The sequence below is a fragment of the Petaurus breviceps genome, unplaced genomic scaffold, assembly GCF_028583685.1.
Source record: "Petaurus breviceps papuanus isolate PSGF00001 unplaced genomic scaffold, PetGlider_PUasm1.0 38, whole genome shotgun sequence".
NCBI classification, from domain to species: Eukaryota; Metazoa; Chordata; class Mammalia; order Diprotodontia; family Petauridae; genus Petaurus; species Petaurus breviceps.
The window spans coordinates 92,941,934-92,959,934 of NW_027186304.1; positions in this window are offsets into that span (position 1 = coordinate 92,941,934).

An 18,001-nucleotide genomic window follows, 5' to 3' on the forward strand; every position below is an offset into this window, starting at 1 on the left:
AACAACAGTATGATATGACAGCTGAAAATTTTAATTTGATCTTCAGCTGCTTTGAGAAGCATAGTCGTGCTGTATTCTGAAGGGAAAGTATCACTGTATCCAATGGCTACCTTATGTTTAGTTGTGGGAACCACAGTTTAGAAAGGATGTTGATAAACTAGAGAATGTCACAAGAATAGTAGTTAGGTGAAGGCCTAGAGATCATATCACCTGGAAAGCCCCTTAAGAACTAGAAATGCTTAGTCAGAAGAAGAGAAGACAGAAGACTTTTAAGAATGCGATCAATGTCTAAGTATTTGAAAGACTCTTATGTAAGAGGGATTAGGTTTCTTCTGATTAACCCCAAAGGGCAGAATTAGGGTTAATGTGAATCAAAGTTATCTAACAAGTAGATCCCTCTCAAAGTGAAATAGGCTATCATGAGACAGGTGGTTCTCCATTGGAGGCCTTTAACCAAAGGGTAGATAGGTTAGTACTTTTCAGATATTTTGTAAAATGGAATTATATTGGGTTCTTGATTAAATTAGGTAAGCTGAGGGTATTTCCAACTTTGAGATTCTGTGAGTCTGAGATATGCTTCTTTTTATATTTGGGACCAGTCTTTTAATTTTGGAGATTAAATTGACCTAGGAACTGAAACTTCATGTATGATATTGTTTCTGTGAGCAAATGTGTTTCTAATGCCAAAAACAAAGAAACAAAACAAAAACTTTTGGGACACAGCTGTTCATAAAGTTGAGAGTTGTTTATAGTGAACATTAGTTTACAGGTCTTGTATATCAAGGACACAATCTGCAGGATTTCAGCAGCATCTGTCTTTATAGTCTCATGGGGAATGTTAATAACTAAATTCTATTAAGTACCTCTGCCCAAACCAGTGCATCTTCCTTCCTCCCTGTGGACTGTTGGGTCACTGACTGACCTTTCTTTTCATTTCATGGAACTTAGGCCTTTCTGAGAGCTGGAAGTAGATCTGAGGCTATGTATGAATTATCTTTGTTCTTTTTTTTTTTAACATAGATTTTGAATTTTATTAAGATGAAAAGAAAAGTGCCCATTCATTCAGTCATTCAAAAAGTATCTATTCTGTGAAATAAACTATGTTAAGTGTTGGGAATAGAAAGACCAAAATATAACAATCTCATTGTGGCATTTATATTCTTTCCTCCTCCCACATCAGCAAACGATCAATTAACAAGAATATATTAGGCATGTATGTGCCAAACATGATAGGTGCTAGGTTTAAAAAGGAAAAAAAGAGAATGAAACAATCCTGACTTTCAAAGAGCTCATAGTTTGTCAGAGAAGTCAATCAATGCCTTTTGAGAATAGGCCTAGTAGTGGAATAATTGGGCCAAAGTTTAAATTCTGTTGGTGGAAAGTGTATGTACATATAGAGATAAATGAAAAGTAATTTAGGATGGGGAGAATATGAAAAAACTGAGGTATTATACAAGGTGTGATATAGGCAGCAGCACTTGAGCTCAGCTTTGAAGGAAGCTAGTGATTCTAAGAGATGGCAATGAGGAGGGAGAGCATTCCAAGCATGGACAACAGCCCACACAAAGGCATGGAGATGGAATGTTATGAGTAGAAAAGAGCAAGAAGCCATTTTGGCTGGAATGAATGTAAAATGCCTGAAGTTGAGTAATGTGTAACTAATTAATCCAATATAGAAAAGTCGGATGAAGTCAGATAGCCATCGACAAAAATAGCAAGGTGCAGAAGAATGGTTGGTTTTGGGAGAAATATAAAGCCTTCCATTCTGGAAGTAAGATAATACAATTAGAAGTGAATACTTTAAACTATTTTAAAGTATTCATTTTGAAGTTGAGGAAACCGATGACCAAAGAGGTTAAGTGAGTTTTTCAATGTCACAGAATAGTAAAATGTAGAGTCAAGAATCAAATTCATACAAACAACTATGTAGAAACAAGATAGATACAGGATAAATTGAGAGGTAATTTTGGAGGAAAGGAAGACTGGAAAGGTTTCTTATAGAGGATAGGACTTTAGCCAAAGAAAAGCTCACTTTAGCTTGAATGAAACCAGAGAAGGTAGAAGGCAGAAATGAGGAGGAAGAGAGTTCCAGACATGGGAGATATCCAATCAAAAAACTCAGAAAAGTGTAATATGGGAGGAAGAGTAAGGAGGCCTGGTAAGAGTACTTAGAGGTGAGTAAGTCATAAAAGATTGAAAAGATATGAAGAGGCTATATTTTAAAGAACTTTAAAAGCTAGAGGATTTATAATTTGATCTTGCAGACAATGGGGAAGCACTGGAGTGGATTGAATAGAAGGGTGATGTGGTGAGAACTAAATTTTAGGAAGATTGATATGAAAGATAATTACAGTGAAGAAATATTTGAGGTTGGGAGACCACTCAGAAGACTATTTAAATAATCCAAGTGTGAGGTGATGAGAACCTGTACCAGAATGGTACAGTGTAAGGGTAAAGAAGGGAGCATATCCATGTAAGAAATGCAGAAACAACATGACGACAATTGATTGAATATGGTGTGATGAGAGAGAAGGAGGATTTGAGAATGATACCTTAGTTATGTTCCTGGGTGACTGAGAAGATGGTGATACTCTCAACCATAAGAGGGACCCTAAGAAAAAGGTAAAGAGTTTTTTGGGAAAAATAATTTTTGGGAAAAATTCAGTTTTTGACATATTGAGTTTAAGATGTCTATGGGACATCCAGTTTGGGATGCTCAATAGGCAGCTGGAAGTATGAAGATGAAGGTCACAAGAATGATTATAATTGGACATGAAAGTTATCTGTATAGAGATTATAATAGAAACCATGGGAGCCGCGGGAAGGTCGTGCTTCGTCTTTATAGGAGGGTATGCGGGCATATGAATACATATGTGAATGTGTATATATACATTTACAGGTATACATAGATAGAGGGTACAGGACCAATTTAACAGGAAGGGATGATACTTAAAAGGTGAAATTAAGAGGTGAGAGGAATATAATGAGAGGAGATGGGGAGAGACAGAGTGGGGCAAACTATCTCATACTTCTGAGAGGCAAGGGAAAATGGTTACAATGGAGGGGAAGAATAGGAAGGCAAAAGAGAATAGGTCAACCTTATTCCTATTGAATCTGGCTTGAGAAGGGAGGGGATCTCACCCTCCAGGAGAATAGGGGGGGAAGGGGATGTGAGGGGGGATGATGGAAGGGAGGGCAGGCTGGGGGGGAGGGAAGTTGGAAGCATCCACTTTTGAAAAGGGACAGGATCAAAGTAGAGAATAGAACAAGTGTGAGGTGGGATAGGAGGGAGGGAAATATAGTCAGTCTTTTACAATGCATCTACTATGTTATTACTTTGCATTAGCCACACATGTACAACCTATACTGAACTGCTTGTCCCCCCAGTGGGGATGGGTGGCAGGGGGGGGAAGGGAATGAATCTGGAATTGAAAGTCTTAAAATCAAATATTCAAATATATATATATATATATATGTGTGTGTGTGTGTGTATACATATATATATATATATACTATTATTAATACCATCTTACATGTAATTAAGAAAAAAGATATACAGGCCCTGAGGCATAGAGATCCACTGTAAAAGTTGAAACGGGTATGGGAGAAAATATGGGGGAGAGCAGATTGGAGGTGGGGATATCCTGTGGGACTGCTGTTTTGGGGGGATGGGTGGGGGTAAAACGGGGAGAAAATTTGTAACTCAAAACCTGGCAGAAACGAATGATGTAAATCAGCAGTTAATAAAGCATTTAAATTTAAAAAATTAAAAAAAAAGAAACCATGGGAGCTAGTGAGATCACAAAGTGAAATAGAATAGAGGGAGGAGAGAAGAGGGCTCAGGATTGAGTTTTGAGGGACCCCTGTGGTTAGTGGGCAAAACGTAAATAATATTCAGCAAAGAAGACAGCACAATGTTATCTGGAACTTCTCTTCCCCAAATATCTGTAGGACTTTTATGCCATTAGGAATATCTTTCCTGTTTCAACTTGGTACAGTACATCCTCCATGATGCTGGCAAACACCTTTAGCAAGCATGTACCTCCTTGTTTCATGATTCACTTGCTGTTGATATTAAGGGGCAAAAAAAAATGTACAATGAAATAGAAAAATATGCTAGATTTTGAATTGAAGGATATGGTTTTAAATCCAAGGTTTGTTACTTAGTAATTGGATAATTTTAGTGAAGTCATTTCTCTGTACTTTAATTCAATTAAATGATAGATCTAAGGTCCCTTCTGGATTGAATTCCCATTTAGTACTGTGCCTGGTACATTGCTTGAATGTAGATGGGCATTTTTTAAATGACTTTATTAGCAAGAGCAAGAAAAAAAAAGTTTGGGTGAAGTATCTTCACCCAATATATATATATATATATATAAATTATATGTTAATATATATTATTATATATTAATATATTAATTGTTATATTTTATATATATTAAAAATAAATACATACAAAAATTATCTACCCTTCCCTAAAGCAGAAGTTTGGCCTGATGTTATCATACACTGTTCAGGAGATGAGTTATATTCATTGTATTCTGATCATCTGCAACAAGGTGGTTTGTTTGCCGGAAAGAAACCCTGAAAACTGAGGATCAAGACAGGGAAGTTTAAAACCCTACCATAAGAATACAGCAACATATCTTTTCAATAACAAATAAATAACTTTCTTATAAATTAGATATAAAATATGAATGCCTTTTGCGTTGTGATCTGACAGGGAGGAGGGAGGAATAAGCAAGTATTTATATAGCACTGACTATGTGCCACACACTTGCTAAGTGCTATGTAAATATTATCTCATTTAATTGTTATAACAACCCTGCAAGGTTATTGATGTTATTATCCTCTTGTGATAGTTGAGGAAAGCAAGGCAAACATAAGGTAAGTGACTTGCCCAGAGTCACATAGAGCTAGTAAGTGTTTGGGACTGAGTTTCAACTCAAGGTTTTCTTGACTCCAGGTCCTGCTGGACATTTCCACCTGAACCTTAATATTTGCATCTCAAACACAAAGTGTTCAAAGTGAAATTAATTACTTTTCTCTCTAAACACATGCCTCCTACAAATTTCTTTACTTATATGGAGGATATTACCATTCTAGTCCAATGCCTACATATAATTGGAACTCGATAAGTGCTTCTTGTTAGTTGATTATTCTTGAAGTTTGAAAACTTGGAGTCATCTATGACTTCCACTATCCCTCACCCAGTGTATCCAATCAGCTTACAACTCCTGTCCATTCAACTTCTATCTGTTATATCTGTTGTTTTCTCTTTATTTGTACGAACATCACTTGAGATCATGTCTCATCATCTCTCACCTAAACTATTGCAACAATCTAATTTCTATTCTAGCTTCTAGTATCTCCATTCTCTCTTTTACCCTTCATAGGTGCCAAATTAATATTCTTTTTTTAAAAATTATTTGTTTACTTTTAGTTTACAACATTCACTTCCACAATCCCTTGAGTTTCAAAATTTCTCCTCTTCCCTCTCCTCCCCCCCCCCATCCTGGTGGCATGCAATCAAATATAAGATCTACAAATACCTTCCCATTAAAGATTAGTCAAGTTGTAAACAAGGATTATAATCAATGGAGTGAACAATGAGAAAGAAGAAACAAAGCAAAACAAAAAAAAAGAGAGAAAGCAAGTAGTTTGCTTCAATCTGCATTCAACCTCTGTAGTTCTTTCTCTGAATGTCGATATCCCTTTCTATCAGGAGTCTTTTGGAATTGTCTTATCACCCTGTATTGATGAGAGGAGCTAGTCTATCAAAGTTAGTTCTCAAACATGCAATGTCTCTGTAATTGTGTACAAAGTTCTCCTGGTTCTGCTCTCCTCACTCAGCATTAGTTTATATAAGTCTCTCCAGATTATTATGAAGTCCATCTGCTCCCCATTTCTTATAGAACTATAATATTCCATTGCATTCATATACCACAACTTGTTTAGCCATTCCCCAGTTGATGGGCATCCTCTTGATTTCCAATTCTTTGCCACCACAAAAAGAGCTGCTAAAAATATTTTTGTACATATGGGTTGTTTTTCCACTTCTATGATATCTTTGGGATACAGCCCTAGGAGTGGTATTGCTGAGTGAAAGGGTAGGCACTTTTTCATAGCCCTTTGGTCATAGTACCAGATTGATCTCCAGAATGGTTTAATCAGTTTACAACTCCACCAAAAATGCATTAGTGTTCCAATTTTTTCACATCCTCTCCAGTATTTATCATTTTCCTATTTTGTTTTCTTAGACAATCTGAACGGCAAGGTGTGGTACCTCAGAGTTGTTTTGATTTGCATTTCTCTAATCAATGGAGCATTTTTTTTGTATGTTTATAAATATCTTTAATTTCTTTCTCTGAAAGTGCCTGTTCATATCCTTTGGCCATTTATCAATTGGGGAATGACTTGTATTCTTATAGATTTGACTCAGTTCTCTGTATATTTTAGAAATGAGACCTTTATCAGTTGTAAAAATTCTTTCCCAATTTTCTGCTTCCCTCTTAATCTTGCTTATTGGCTTTATTTGTTTGGAAACTTTTCTTTTTTTAAATTTTTTAATTAAAAAAATTTGTTTTACACTGTTTTTTCTTTTTTTAAATTTAAAAACAATTGCATATATATTTAAACATTTGATTTTAAAACTTTGAATTCCACATTCATTCCCTTCCTCCCTTGTCACCCACCCTTACTGGGAAGATAAGCAGTTCAGTATAGGTTGTACATGTGTAGTTAATGCAAAACAATAACATAGTAGATATATTGTAAAAGACTGACTGTATTTCCCTCCCTCCTATCCCACCTCCCACTTGTTCTATTCTCTACTTTGATCCCATCCCTTTTCAAAAGTGGATGCTTCCAACTTCCCTCCCCCCACAGCCTGCCCTCTCTTACCTCATCCCCACTCTGATCACCTTCCTCCCTACTCTCCTGTAGGGTGAAATATCCTATTTAGTGTGTATTTCATTCCCTCCTCAAGCCAAATTCAATGAGAATAAGGTGCACCCATACCGTTTTGCCTTCCTATTCTTCTCCTCCATTGTAACCATTTTCCCTTGCCTCTTCTTTATGAGATAGTTTATCCCATTCTGTCTCTCCCCATCTCCTCTCATTATATACCTCTCTCACCTCTTAATTTCACTTTTTAAGTATCATCCCTTCCTGTTAAATTGGTCCTGTGCCCTCTATGTATAACTGTCAACATATGTACACACATTCATATATGTATTCAATTTGCCCATATATAGACATATATATGCCCTTCAACTATTTTCATACTGACGAAAGTTTCATCAGCTACAATTACTGTTTTTTCCATGTAGGAATGTTAATAGTTCAACTTTGAAAAGTTCCTTATGATTTCTTTTCCCTGTTTACCTTCTCATGCTTCTCTTGCTTCTTGTATCTGAATGTCAAATTTTCTATTCAACCCTGGTTTTTTCATCAAGAATGCTATTTTCCAGATCAGTGGTTTTTCCCATGAGATATTTCACATTGCCTTCTATTCTTTCATGTGTTTGGGTCTGTTTAACAGCATCTTGATTTCTCATAAAGTCATTAGCTTCCATTTGCTCCAATCTAATTCTGAAGAAATGATTCTCCTCAGTGAGCTTTTGAGATTCTTTTTCCATTTGGCAAATTCAGCTTTTTAAGGCATTCTTCTCCTCATTGCCTTTTTGAGCCTCTTTTGCCATTTGAGTTAGTCTGTTTTTTAAGGTGTGATTTTTCTCAGTTAGGCTGTTGACTCTCATTTCATAATTTTCTTGCATCGTTCTCATTTCTCTTCCCAATTTTTCCTCCACTTCTTTTATCTGCTTCTTAAGGTCCTCTATGGCCTGTAACCAGCTCGTATTTTCCTTTGAAGCTTTTGGTGCAGGAGTTCTGACTTCACTGTCTTCCTCCTGTTCCATGCTTTGCTCCTTTTTGTCCCCAAAATAGGAGTCTAATGTTGGATTCTTCTGTTTCCTTTGGTTCCTTTGCCTGGTCATGTTGCCACTCAATTGCTTGACTATTGGGCTTTTTGCCACAGTAGGACTCTGCTACCAGACAGGGGAGCTTCATTCCAAATGCTGGGGTTTTCTCAGCTGCCAGAAGTATTATTTGGGTGCCCTCTCTGAAGCCTCCACATGCTCTGGCAAGCTGGTCACACACCCCAGGACCTCCATCCTAAACCACTATCCAGATCCAAGCAGGTTAAAGCAAGAGCGAATACCCCTCAGACTGGTCACTTTGTCCCCCTACACTCTGCAGGCCAGGAGCTGAAGCTGACACCTGGCAGCGGCTTTGCCACAGCCTTCAGTGGCTTCTCTCCCCGGGGCCAACAGACAATGCACTCCCAACTACTGGGTCCCAAAGTCCATACTGCACTACCTCTCACTTTGTCCTTAGTATCTATGTGTTAATAATTCTGCACCACCACAGCTGCTGATGATTTGGAGTCCCTCCAGCTGGTGGTTAGTCAGGCCTACCCTGAGGCTAAACCTTGGCATGGAGCTGGGCTCAGCTCCCAGAGTGCTGCTCTGGCCTATTCCTGCTGGCCTGCTGGGCTGTCCTCAGTGAGAGGTTAGCTTCTCTGTGTCATTTTGTGGGTTCTGTAGCTCCAAAGTTTGTTCAGAGTCACCTTTTACATGAATTGGAGGAGGTGAGAGCTAGAATCACAGAGGTCCTACTACACCATCTTCTGTATGGAAACTTTTCAATTTAATGTAATCAAAATTATACATTTTGCATTTCATAATTCTCTGCAACACTTGTTTGGTCATAAAACCTTTCCTTCTCCATAAATCTGACAGGTGAACTATTCCTTGCTCTCCCAGATTGCTTATAGTCTCATCCTTTACATCTTGATCATCCACCCATTTAGACTTGATTTTGGTATATGGTATAAGGTATGATATAAGTTTGAGCCCAGTTTTTTCCATACTATTTTCCAGTTTTCCCAACAATTTTTGTTAAATAGTCAGTTGTTATTCCAGAAGCTGGGGTCTTTGTGTTTATCAAACAGTAGATTACTAGAGTCATTGACTGTTGTGTCTTGATCCACTATTCTATTCCTCAGTCAGTACCAAGTAGTTTTAATGACTCCTGTTTTATAATACAAATTAAAATCTGGTATGGCTGGGCCACCTTCCCTAATGTTTCTTTTCATTAATTCCTTTGATATTCTGGGCCTTTTGCCCTTCCAAATGAATTTTTTTTACAATTTTTTCTAGCTCTATAAAATAAATTTTTTGGTGGATTGATTGGTATGGCACTAAATGTAAATTAATTTAGGTAAAATTATCATTTTTTTTATATTACCTCAACCTAGCCATGAGCAACTGATATTTTTCCATTTAGTTAGACCTGACTTTATTTGTGTGAAAAGTGTTTTGTAATTGTGTTCCTATAGGTCCTGGTTTTGTTTCAGCAGGTAGATTCCCAGATATTTTATAATGTCTACTGTAACTTTAAATGGAATTTCTGTTTCTCTCTCTTGTTGCTGGGTTTTGTTAGAAATATATAGGAATGCCGAGGATTTATGTGGGTTTATTTTATGTCCTGCAACTTTGCTAAATGTATTTCTTATCTCAAGTAGTTTTTTTTACTGATTCTCTAGGATTCTCTAAGTATATCATAATGTCATTGGCAAAGAGTGATAGCTTCGTCTCTTCTTTGCCTAATGTGATTACTTCAATTTCTTTTTCCTCTCTTATTGCTACAGCTAATATTTCTAGTACAAAATTGAATAAGAGGGGTGATAATAGACATCCTTGTTTCACCCCTGACCTTATTGGAAATACTTCTAACTTACCCCCAATTATTATAATCCTTTATTGTTTTAGATAGATGCTACTTATTATTTTAAGGAAGATCACATTTATTCCTATACTTTCTAGTGTTTTTAATAGGAATGAGTGTTGTATTTTGTCAAAAGCCTTTTCTGTATCTACTGAGATAATCATATGGTTTCTACTCCAAATTAATATCCTTAAGACATAGTTGAAGCCATATCATTTTTCTTGCTCCCCAAATCTTTAGTGCTTCCCTATGGCCTCTAGTATAAAATGCAAACTTAGCCTGACCACTTACAACATTGGTCCCACCTACTTTTATAGATTTATATTATGTTATTCTCTTTTATGCATTATATATGCCAACCAAATTGGCCCACTGACCATTTTTCAAACTTGACCTTCTATTTTCTTCTCATTTCTTTCTTTTAGAATTCCTAGTTTCTATTAATACTCTACTCAGATGCTGCTATTTATGAGAAGGCTTTTTTTGATTTCCTCAGTTGCTAGTGTCCTCTACCCTTTTCAAATACTCTTGTTTTTTTTTTTCAAAAATGTGTTCACTTTACATCCCTCCAGAAGAAGGTAAGCTACTTAAAGTTAGGGATTGATTTTCCTTTTTCTGTTTGCACATTTTCTTCCATAGAGCAGTCATTTAAATCACATTGTCTGAACTGAGTTGAAATTCCTGTCTATGTATATTATAATGTCTGTTTATAATGCCTGTATAGGTATTGTTTAAGGTGATAATACTCTGGACCACTGACTCAGAATAATTCCAAATCAATGACTTTGGGTGTAATGGCAAGCAAAGAATCACTTAGTGCCTTGTTTCAGCTACTTAAGTATTTAGCACCTTGTTTGAGTTCAAGTTTCTTTGAGCCTTGCCCTGATTTTATCAAGTTTTTGTTAAGAAAAAGAACTTGTGAGCCCCACAGTGGGAGGAACTCGCTGATACAACAGGAAGGGGCTGAATAGGGAGGAGCTAATGACTATATATAAGGAGAAGCCCAAGCTAGGAAAGAGCAGAACTCAGAAGAGAGCACTTGTGGTTGCATAATTGAGAAGGGGAATTTTGTGGTGGCCAGACACTCTGTTCTGTTTGTGTTGATTTGTATTTGTGATACTTTGTAGAGAAGCCCTTGGACTTTACTGGAAGCCCTGAAAGAAGATTTTCTTGTCTGTTTACAGAAGTCCTGCAGGAGGTATTCAGAGGCCCTGGGACTGTACTGATGATTTGTGTTGAGTTCTCAGAACATGTATGTGGAACTGTGTTGATTTCACAGGCAGATAGTGAATTTATGATGGTGCTGGTAATGCATATGAATGTTGTTTTGGCTCTGTTAAGCTTTGTTTTCCCAATAACAAAAACTGTGAAGGACTTTAGGTGGACTGGACATCGTGAGCTTCAGTATGGAATGGGAACTGGATGAGGAGCTGAGAATTGCCTACCTTTGAATCCAGGTGACACTTGGGTAGATTCAGGCAGAAGCTGGGACCATGGAAGAGGAACTATGGAAGCTGAGTCAGTCTTCAGTCAAGATGAAAAGACCTCTTCTTGGGTACTTAAAGCTGACTGAGAAGATGGTGATTAACTGTGACCTAGGGGTGGAGAACTTTGACCTATGTGCTTTGTGTCTCTTAAGGAGGCTTGCTCCTTAAGGATTATTGAGTTAAGGGCTTACCAAATGATATCTTTTGTTTATAACTATGTGGCTACTTTGGTGAAAAAACTATATGGCCACTTTAGTGATAACTTGTTATGTTATAAGATTGTGAATGTTGTACTTTAGTTTCTGTTAATATTTTGCTTCAATTTACTGCTGAATAAATAGAGAGTTCATTATACTATGTAATCAGAACCTTAAAGCTGTTCACAGCCACAGTCCTCTGGAAAGCTGCTTGTGCTTCGCTTTATATTGGGCCATTCCCATTTTTTCTCAATTAAAGACCACATTTTTTTTCTATAGAAAAACATGATAACTTGTATCAATAGATGGAACCTACAGAATGAAAAGAAGCATACATCTTACTTTCAGCATTACCACTTATTTGAAAAATATACCTAAACACTTCTTTCTTTCCTTCAACCAAACCTTTCAATATACTCATCCCTCTTTCACACATCCTAATTTTTCCCAACAATATCTCCACTCTGTTCTACCTTCTATCACCTTATGCTTACTCTCTTCCATTCTATACTGATCTCTTCTTCTTGTCAGCTACCACAGAATTTATTATCTGTATATTTCCTTTAGGAGTTAGCATATATTTCATACATATATGTCTACTTTTCCCAACCTAAGAGTGGGCTTCTTGAGTGGAAGAAGATACTTTAAATTATTTATCATTGTATGCCCTTCAGTGCCTAGTACATAGAAGACTCTCAATAAATATTTGGTGATTAAGTCACTATCATTCATAGCTATAAAAATTCATTAATTACTTAAACTGAAATTTTTTTTTGCTGTTTGGCTCCTTTGAGGCACAACTAAGCCAAAACAAAAGTTGTGAATGCAACAGGAAGTAACAATCCCAAATGTTTCAGCTCTCTGGAGATGAAATTCTTCACTAGAGTAGGAGGGAAATGTTGGAAACTAAAACCAACTAAAACCATGGTGGCTTAGTTAAAAGGTAGCTCTTGCTAAAACCAGCTGCAATTCAATATGGTTCCAGTCACTAAATATTACCTTTTCATTTACACTGTTACCTCTCTGTAAAAGATGAAGGAAGAACCAAGTATAGAAAATACAGAAAGGCAAAGAATTTATAATGCACGTTAATAAATTGCTTAAGCAGGCGGCCACGTGGCTCAGCAAGTAAGAGCATTGGCTCTAATGTTGGGATGACCTGGGTTCAAATCCGGGCTCAGATACTTAGCACCATACCCAGAAGTAACTGGCCATGTAACCTTGAGCAAGTTAATTAACCCCGATTGCTTACAAAAAAAAATAAAATAAATTGCTTAAGCAATGATTGATATGTGATCTTTCTCAACAGTCAAAAGTCTACCTCACATTGCTGGAACTTCTGAGAAGTAATAGAATTCTGCAAATTAAAAATACTTTCCATTTTTCTCCAGATAGCAATAAGTTGCCAGGAGGCAGCACGATCTTGGGCAAGACAATTAATCTATGAGGGCCTCAGTTACTTATCTGTAAAATGAAGACCTTTGACTAGGGAGGTTGTAAGTTACCTTCCAACTCAGTCTATGGAGTTAAATTTCCATGGCACTCCTCTGCTGAGTCCTCTTCTTTATTGCTTCTCTGAATGGTAAAGTGGTGATCCAAGTTTCTATTTCCTAGACAAGCCTTTGGGTTAACACTTTATCTTTACCTTTAAAGTTTGATCTTTGATACTCTTTCTTAAAAAATGTGAATGGAAGACTTCATGAATTTGTACAGTGGCCAAAAGAACAAATGCTCCCTGAGGGCACTTATATTTTTCCACATTTGCATCTCTAATACTAAGTATAGCCCCTGAATGTAGGTCCTTTATAAATGAATGAATGGATGACCAGAGGCCTTTAATTGATTAATTTATTTATTCATTTTTTGCCTTTTGGAGGGCAGTTGGGGTGAAGTAACTTGCCCAAGGTTACAAGGCTAGTGTGTGTGTGTGTGTGTGTGTGTGTGTGTGTGTGTGTGTGTGTGTGAAGTGTCTGAGGCCTGAACCGAACTAGGGTCCTCCCGATTCCAGGGCCAGTGCTTTACTCACTGCGCCACCTAGCCGTCCCCAGTGGCCTTTAATTTAGCTTGAGATTATCCTCACTATTAAAAATGTGCAACTCTGCCTTACTTAAATCCAATTCACATGGAAGGCAAGACATCACCCATCACATCATGATGTCATTGGTCCTCTCTCAAAAGGAAGGACCAACAACCGATTCTTGTGATTTAAAGTTAGGTAAGAGTTCTCATTTGGAAAGAGATGGTTAAACATCACAGTGTCTATCATTAGGAAATGTCTTTCCTGGCCATTTTCACTAGTCTAGTATTTCCTGAAATAGTATCTCCTGAACTATTCCTATTAGGAGACATGGACTCAGTGTTGAAAGGAAATTTGTTCCTCTGTGATTGTTTAAAATTCAGAATGCAGCTTGAAGTGTGTGTTGGAAGCATCATCTTTGGTAGCTCAAGGGCAGCATGTTAGATTGTCACCAGTAGGGCTCTACCCTTTGTTTATATTTCCTCTTCCAACTAAAGCTAAGGGAGCTTTCAGATCTATACAATTTGATTAGCTATTGTAATAGAGCAAGCATGGAATCCTGGATGGAGAGGTAGCCTTGGATTCAGAAAGACAAGTACCACAGAGTTGGCCACATAGTAGGTACTTAATAAATGTTTATTGATTATTTGAATCAATTGTGTCAATAGATTCAGTGACTAGAGTGTCTCAATAGTTCAAGGCCTGTATACACATTTGTGTCTATCTGTAGCTGATTCTAGGGCAGGGTACGGGGGGAGAGGGGAAGTGTTTAGCAGAAAACAAAAGAAAACTTAGAAGGAAGCACAGAAAAGCAGAATGATGTATAGTCCTTATTATGTAGTTTTTTCAAAAATGGTAAATAGTGTGAAATGGAAATTCATGGTTTTATATTGAAACCTCTTTTATGTTGTGCTGTGTACATGGAAATGTTCTCTTTTTAGTATTTTTGTATTGAAGTTAAAAATGTATAAAATTTAAAAATATATTTCAAGGCCCTAGGCAAAGTTCTAAGATTATAAATCACTGAATAGTTGCCAGTATGAATTGAAAAAGGGAGCTTCCTCACTGGGAATTCTCTATTTCAATGAAATCAGAGGGCTGAGAAAAATAAAATCTTACACTTGTAGCCAAATACTCTAAGTTTGTAGGCAGTGAACTGATTGTTATTTTATGGTTTAGAGATTAAACTTTCCATAGGATGAAGTTTGTCTTTTGAACATGACAGTGAGAGAAAGTGTGATGTAGTGGATATAAGGCTAGCCTGGGAGACAGGAAGGGATTCAAGTCTTACTAAGTTTGATCCTAGTTATTTAACCCTAGGCAAGTCATTTGATCTCTCTGGGTATCTTCATCTATAAAATAAGGGGGATTAGAGTAGAAGATCTGTAAAGTGCTTTCAAACTCCAAATCTGTCATCTTGAGTCCCCAAATCTTGACAGCGTTTGAATGAAGCAGTTAGTAGACAGAGCAGTATGGCCTTGGAATTAGGAAGACCTAACTTTGAAACTTGCCTCAGATATTAACTAGTTATTTGGCCCTGAGAAATCACATGACCTCTTTCATCCTCAGTTTCTTAATTTGTAAAATAGAGGCAGATAAATAGTGCAGTAGACAGAGTGCTGGTTCTAAAGTTAGGAAGACTCCTCTTCCTGAGTTCAAATCTGGCCTTAGACACTTGCTAGCTATGTGACCCTGAGCAAACCACTTCACCCTGTTTGCTTCAGTGTCCTCATCTATAAAATGGGCTGGAGAAGGAAAGAGTAAACCATTCTAGCATCTTTGCCAGAGTGACCTCAAAATGGGGTCAAAAAGAGCTGGACTTGACTGAAACAACTGAACAACAACAATATGGGAGTGATAAGAAGTGCACCTATCCACAAGATTATTATCAGGATTAAATGAAATAATATACGCTTTGCAAACCTTAAAGTTCTATATAAATGCTAGATGCGATTAAAGAAAATGAGGATAAATGAGTTAAAATTACATTTGTCCCATGTCACTCACCAAGATCATTTAAAAGACTGTCCTTCAGGGAATATAGCTCTGGAAAGGATGACTTCTGGCATTCATCTCTGAGCACATGCATATTCTATATATACTACTGATACTATATATACTACTGAGCACACTCAGTATTGTTGTTATTCAGTTGTTTAGTCATGTCCGAGTCTTTGTGACCCTGTAGAGTATAACACACTAATATTGTCCTTGGGGTTTTCTTGGCAAAGACACTGGAGTGTTTTGCCAATTTCTTCTCCAGTGGATTAAGGCAAACAGAGACTAAGTGACTTACCCAAGGTGACACAGCTGGCAAGTATCTGAGGTCAGATTTGAACTCAAATCTTCCTGATTCCAGGCCCAGAGCTCTATCCACTCTATCCACATCTAGTTGTCCTCCTATAGCACCAGTGCAATATTTACAGTGCCCACGATCACGATAAAGACCATGACTATAATTATTGCATGACGTTCAATAGCAAAATATACCAAACTCTCCAGATAGAGGACAGAACTGAAACATTTATTTATATACCAGAAAACTGAATGCCCAAACCAGTAAGCCGATTCCATCATAGTACCAAAGATATTCAGAAGCCATAATAATGGTGAGAGCCACAGCATCCTTCAGCCTTCCCATAAACCAATACGAGATCAATATCTACTCACAAACCTCTCTATCTCCTTAATGAGCATCCTCTCTCTCCCCCAATATCTGGCTAGTTCGGAACCAGCTTCCTGTGGGCTCTGCTTCCCTTCAGCAAACTCTTCCCACCACAGGCTCCATGTAACTACATTCAGCCTATTAGGGGGCAGAGTTTATTTTCAAAGCAGGGGAGGTCTTCAAACTTCCTCCTAGGTCTGTTAAGGGGCAGGGAAGATCTTCAAATTCCCATTCTCATTACACCTCCTTCTTCCTTTTTATTTGTTTATGTGTTGTGGTGCTTTTGAAGGCGTGGACCCTTCTTTCAGGATGAAGCCATCCTGGGCATGGAATGCCTTCTATAGTCCCTGGTAATATATTTCTCACGATTAATGAGAGTAACATTAGGAACAAATTGGATGAAGAGTCAGCTCCCAGAAAACTATGGTGTGATTCTTTGGGAAAAGAATTTCCTACATCATCCTAGAAAATTTTGGAAGGACCCAAGTGCCAGCAATGCATCAATCTTTCAAAATTAGCTAGCTGTATTGTTCACCAAACAGTTAAGAGCTCTACTATAGGAAGTAATTTCCAAATGCAATCAACTCTGATGAATGTTAAGCTCCATCAAGTCAGAGACTGTGTATAAGAGTTAAATTCCATATCCCTACCAGGGCCTAGCACAGAGATTTGATTGAAGTGGGCAATTAATAAATATTTGTTGCTGTAATTATTGCTATTCCCAGGTAGCAACTTGAGATCTTTTGAGTAAATGTATATCAATTATGATGCTGTTTTATGTTGAACCTCACTCATTAACAGAAGTGACTTTGCTCAGAAGAGAGGTAGGCATTTAATGAATACTAAAAGACAAATAGAATTGCAAGGAACTTTCTAGTTCAATACAAACATGTATATCTATCAAAAATGACTCATAAATTGACAACATAATTTTTTATTTCAGTAGTATTTTATTTTTTCCCCCAATTACATATCGACAATATAATTCTTAACAATATCACTAAAGATACAGACATTCAAGCATTTCTGCAAATAGTATGGAATTAGAATTATAGATCAATACTTTCTTAGGCCCCATTAAACATGTTTTGACATGAGGTAATGCACTCAGCCAGTTTTACAACGTTTCAGCAAGCTGAAAGGTGCAGTGAGAGATAATGGGAGAAGCTACATCTTACAATAGCCAGTGTACATCTTATAGTCCTTTAAGGTTTACTAAGTACTACTTTCCCCTTAGTCACACCATGAGATAAGAAGTTTGTTGTTGTTGTTGAATCATCTCAGGTGTCCCACTTTCTGTGACCCCATTTGGAGTTTTCTTGGCAAAGATACTGGAGTGGTTTGCCATTTCCTTCTCCAGCTCATTTTACAGATGAGGAACTGAGGCAACCAGGGTTAAATAACTTGCCCAGGGTCAGAAAGCTATTAAGTGTCTGAAGCCAGATTTGAATTCAGGTCTTCCTGATTCCACATCCGGTGCTTTATCCACTGTGACATCTAGCTGCCCAAGGCAAGTATAAATATTATTATTCACAGATTTCAGATAGGAAAGATGAGGCCAGAAAATTTTACACAACTCACCCATGGCATTATTACATGTAAGACTCAATGTGGGTGACACATCTCACAAAAAGTGAAGACTCTCTGTTCATGTAGACCAGGGTTAGTCCTGGACATACTGATCTATAAATAAAGGGCAGGAGGCTGGCTTTGTACTCTAGTTTATTATTCCCTCACCCTGGGATAAAACTCTGCAGAAAATCTATAGACCAAGATCAGGTTTTTCTCATATCTAGATTGTCCCCTACAATGGATTAGTTAGGGGCAGCTAAGTGGTTCAGTG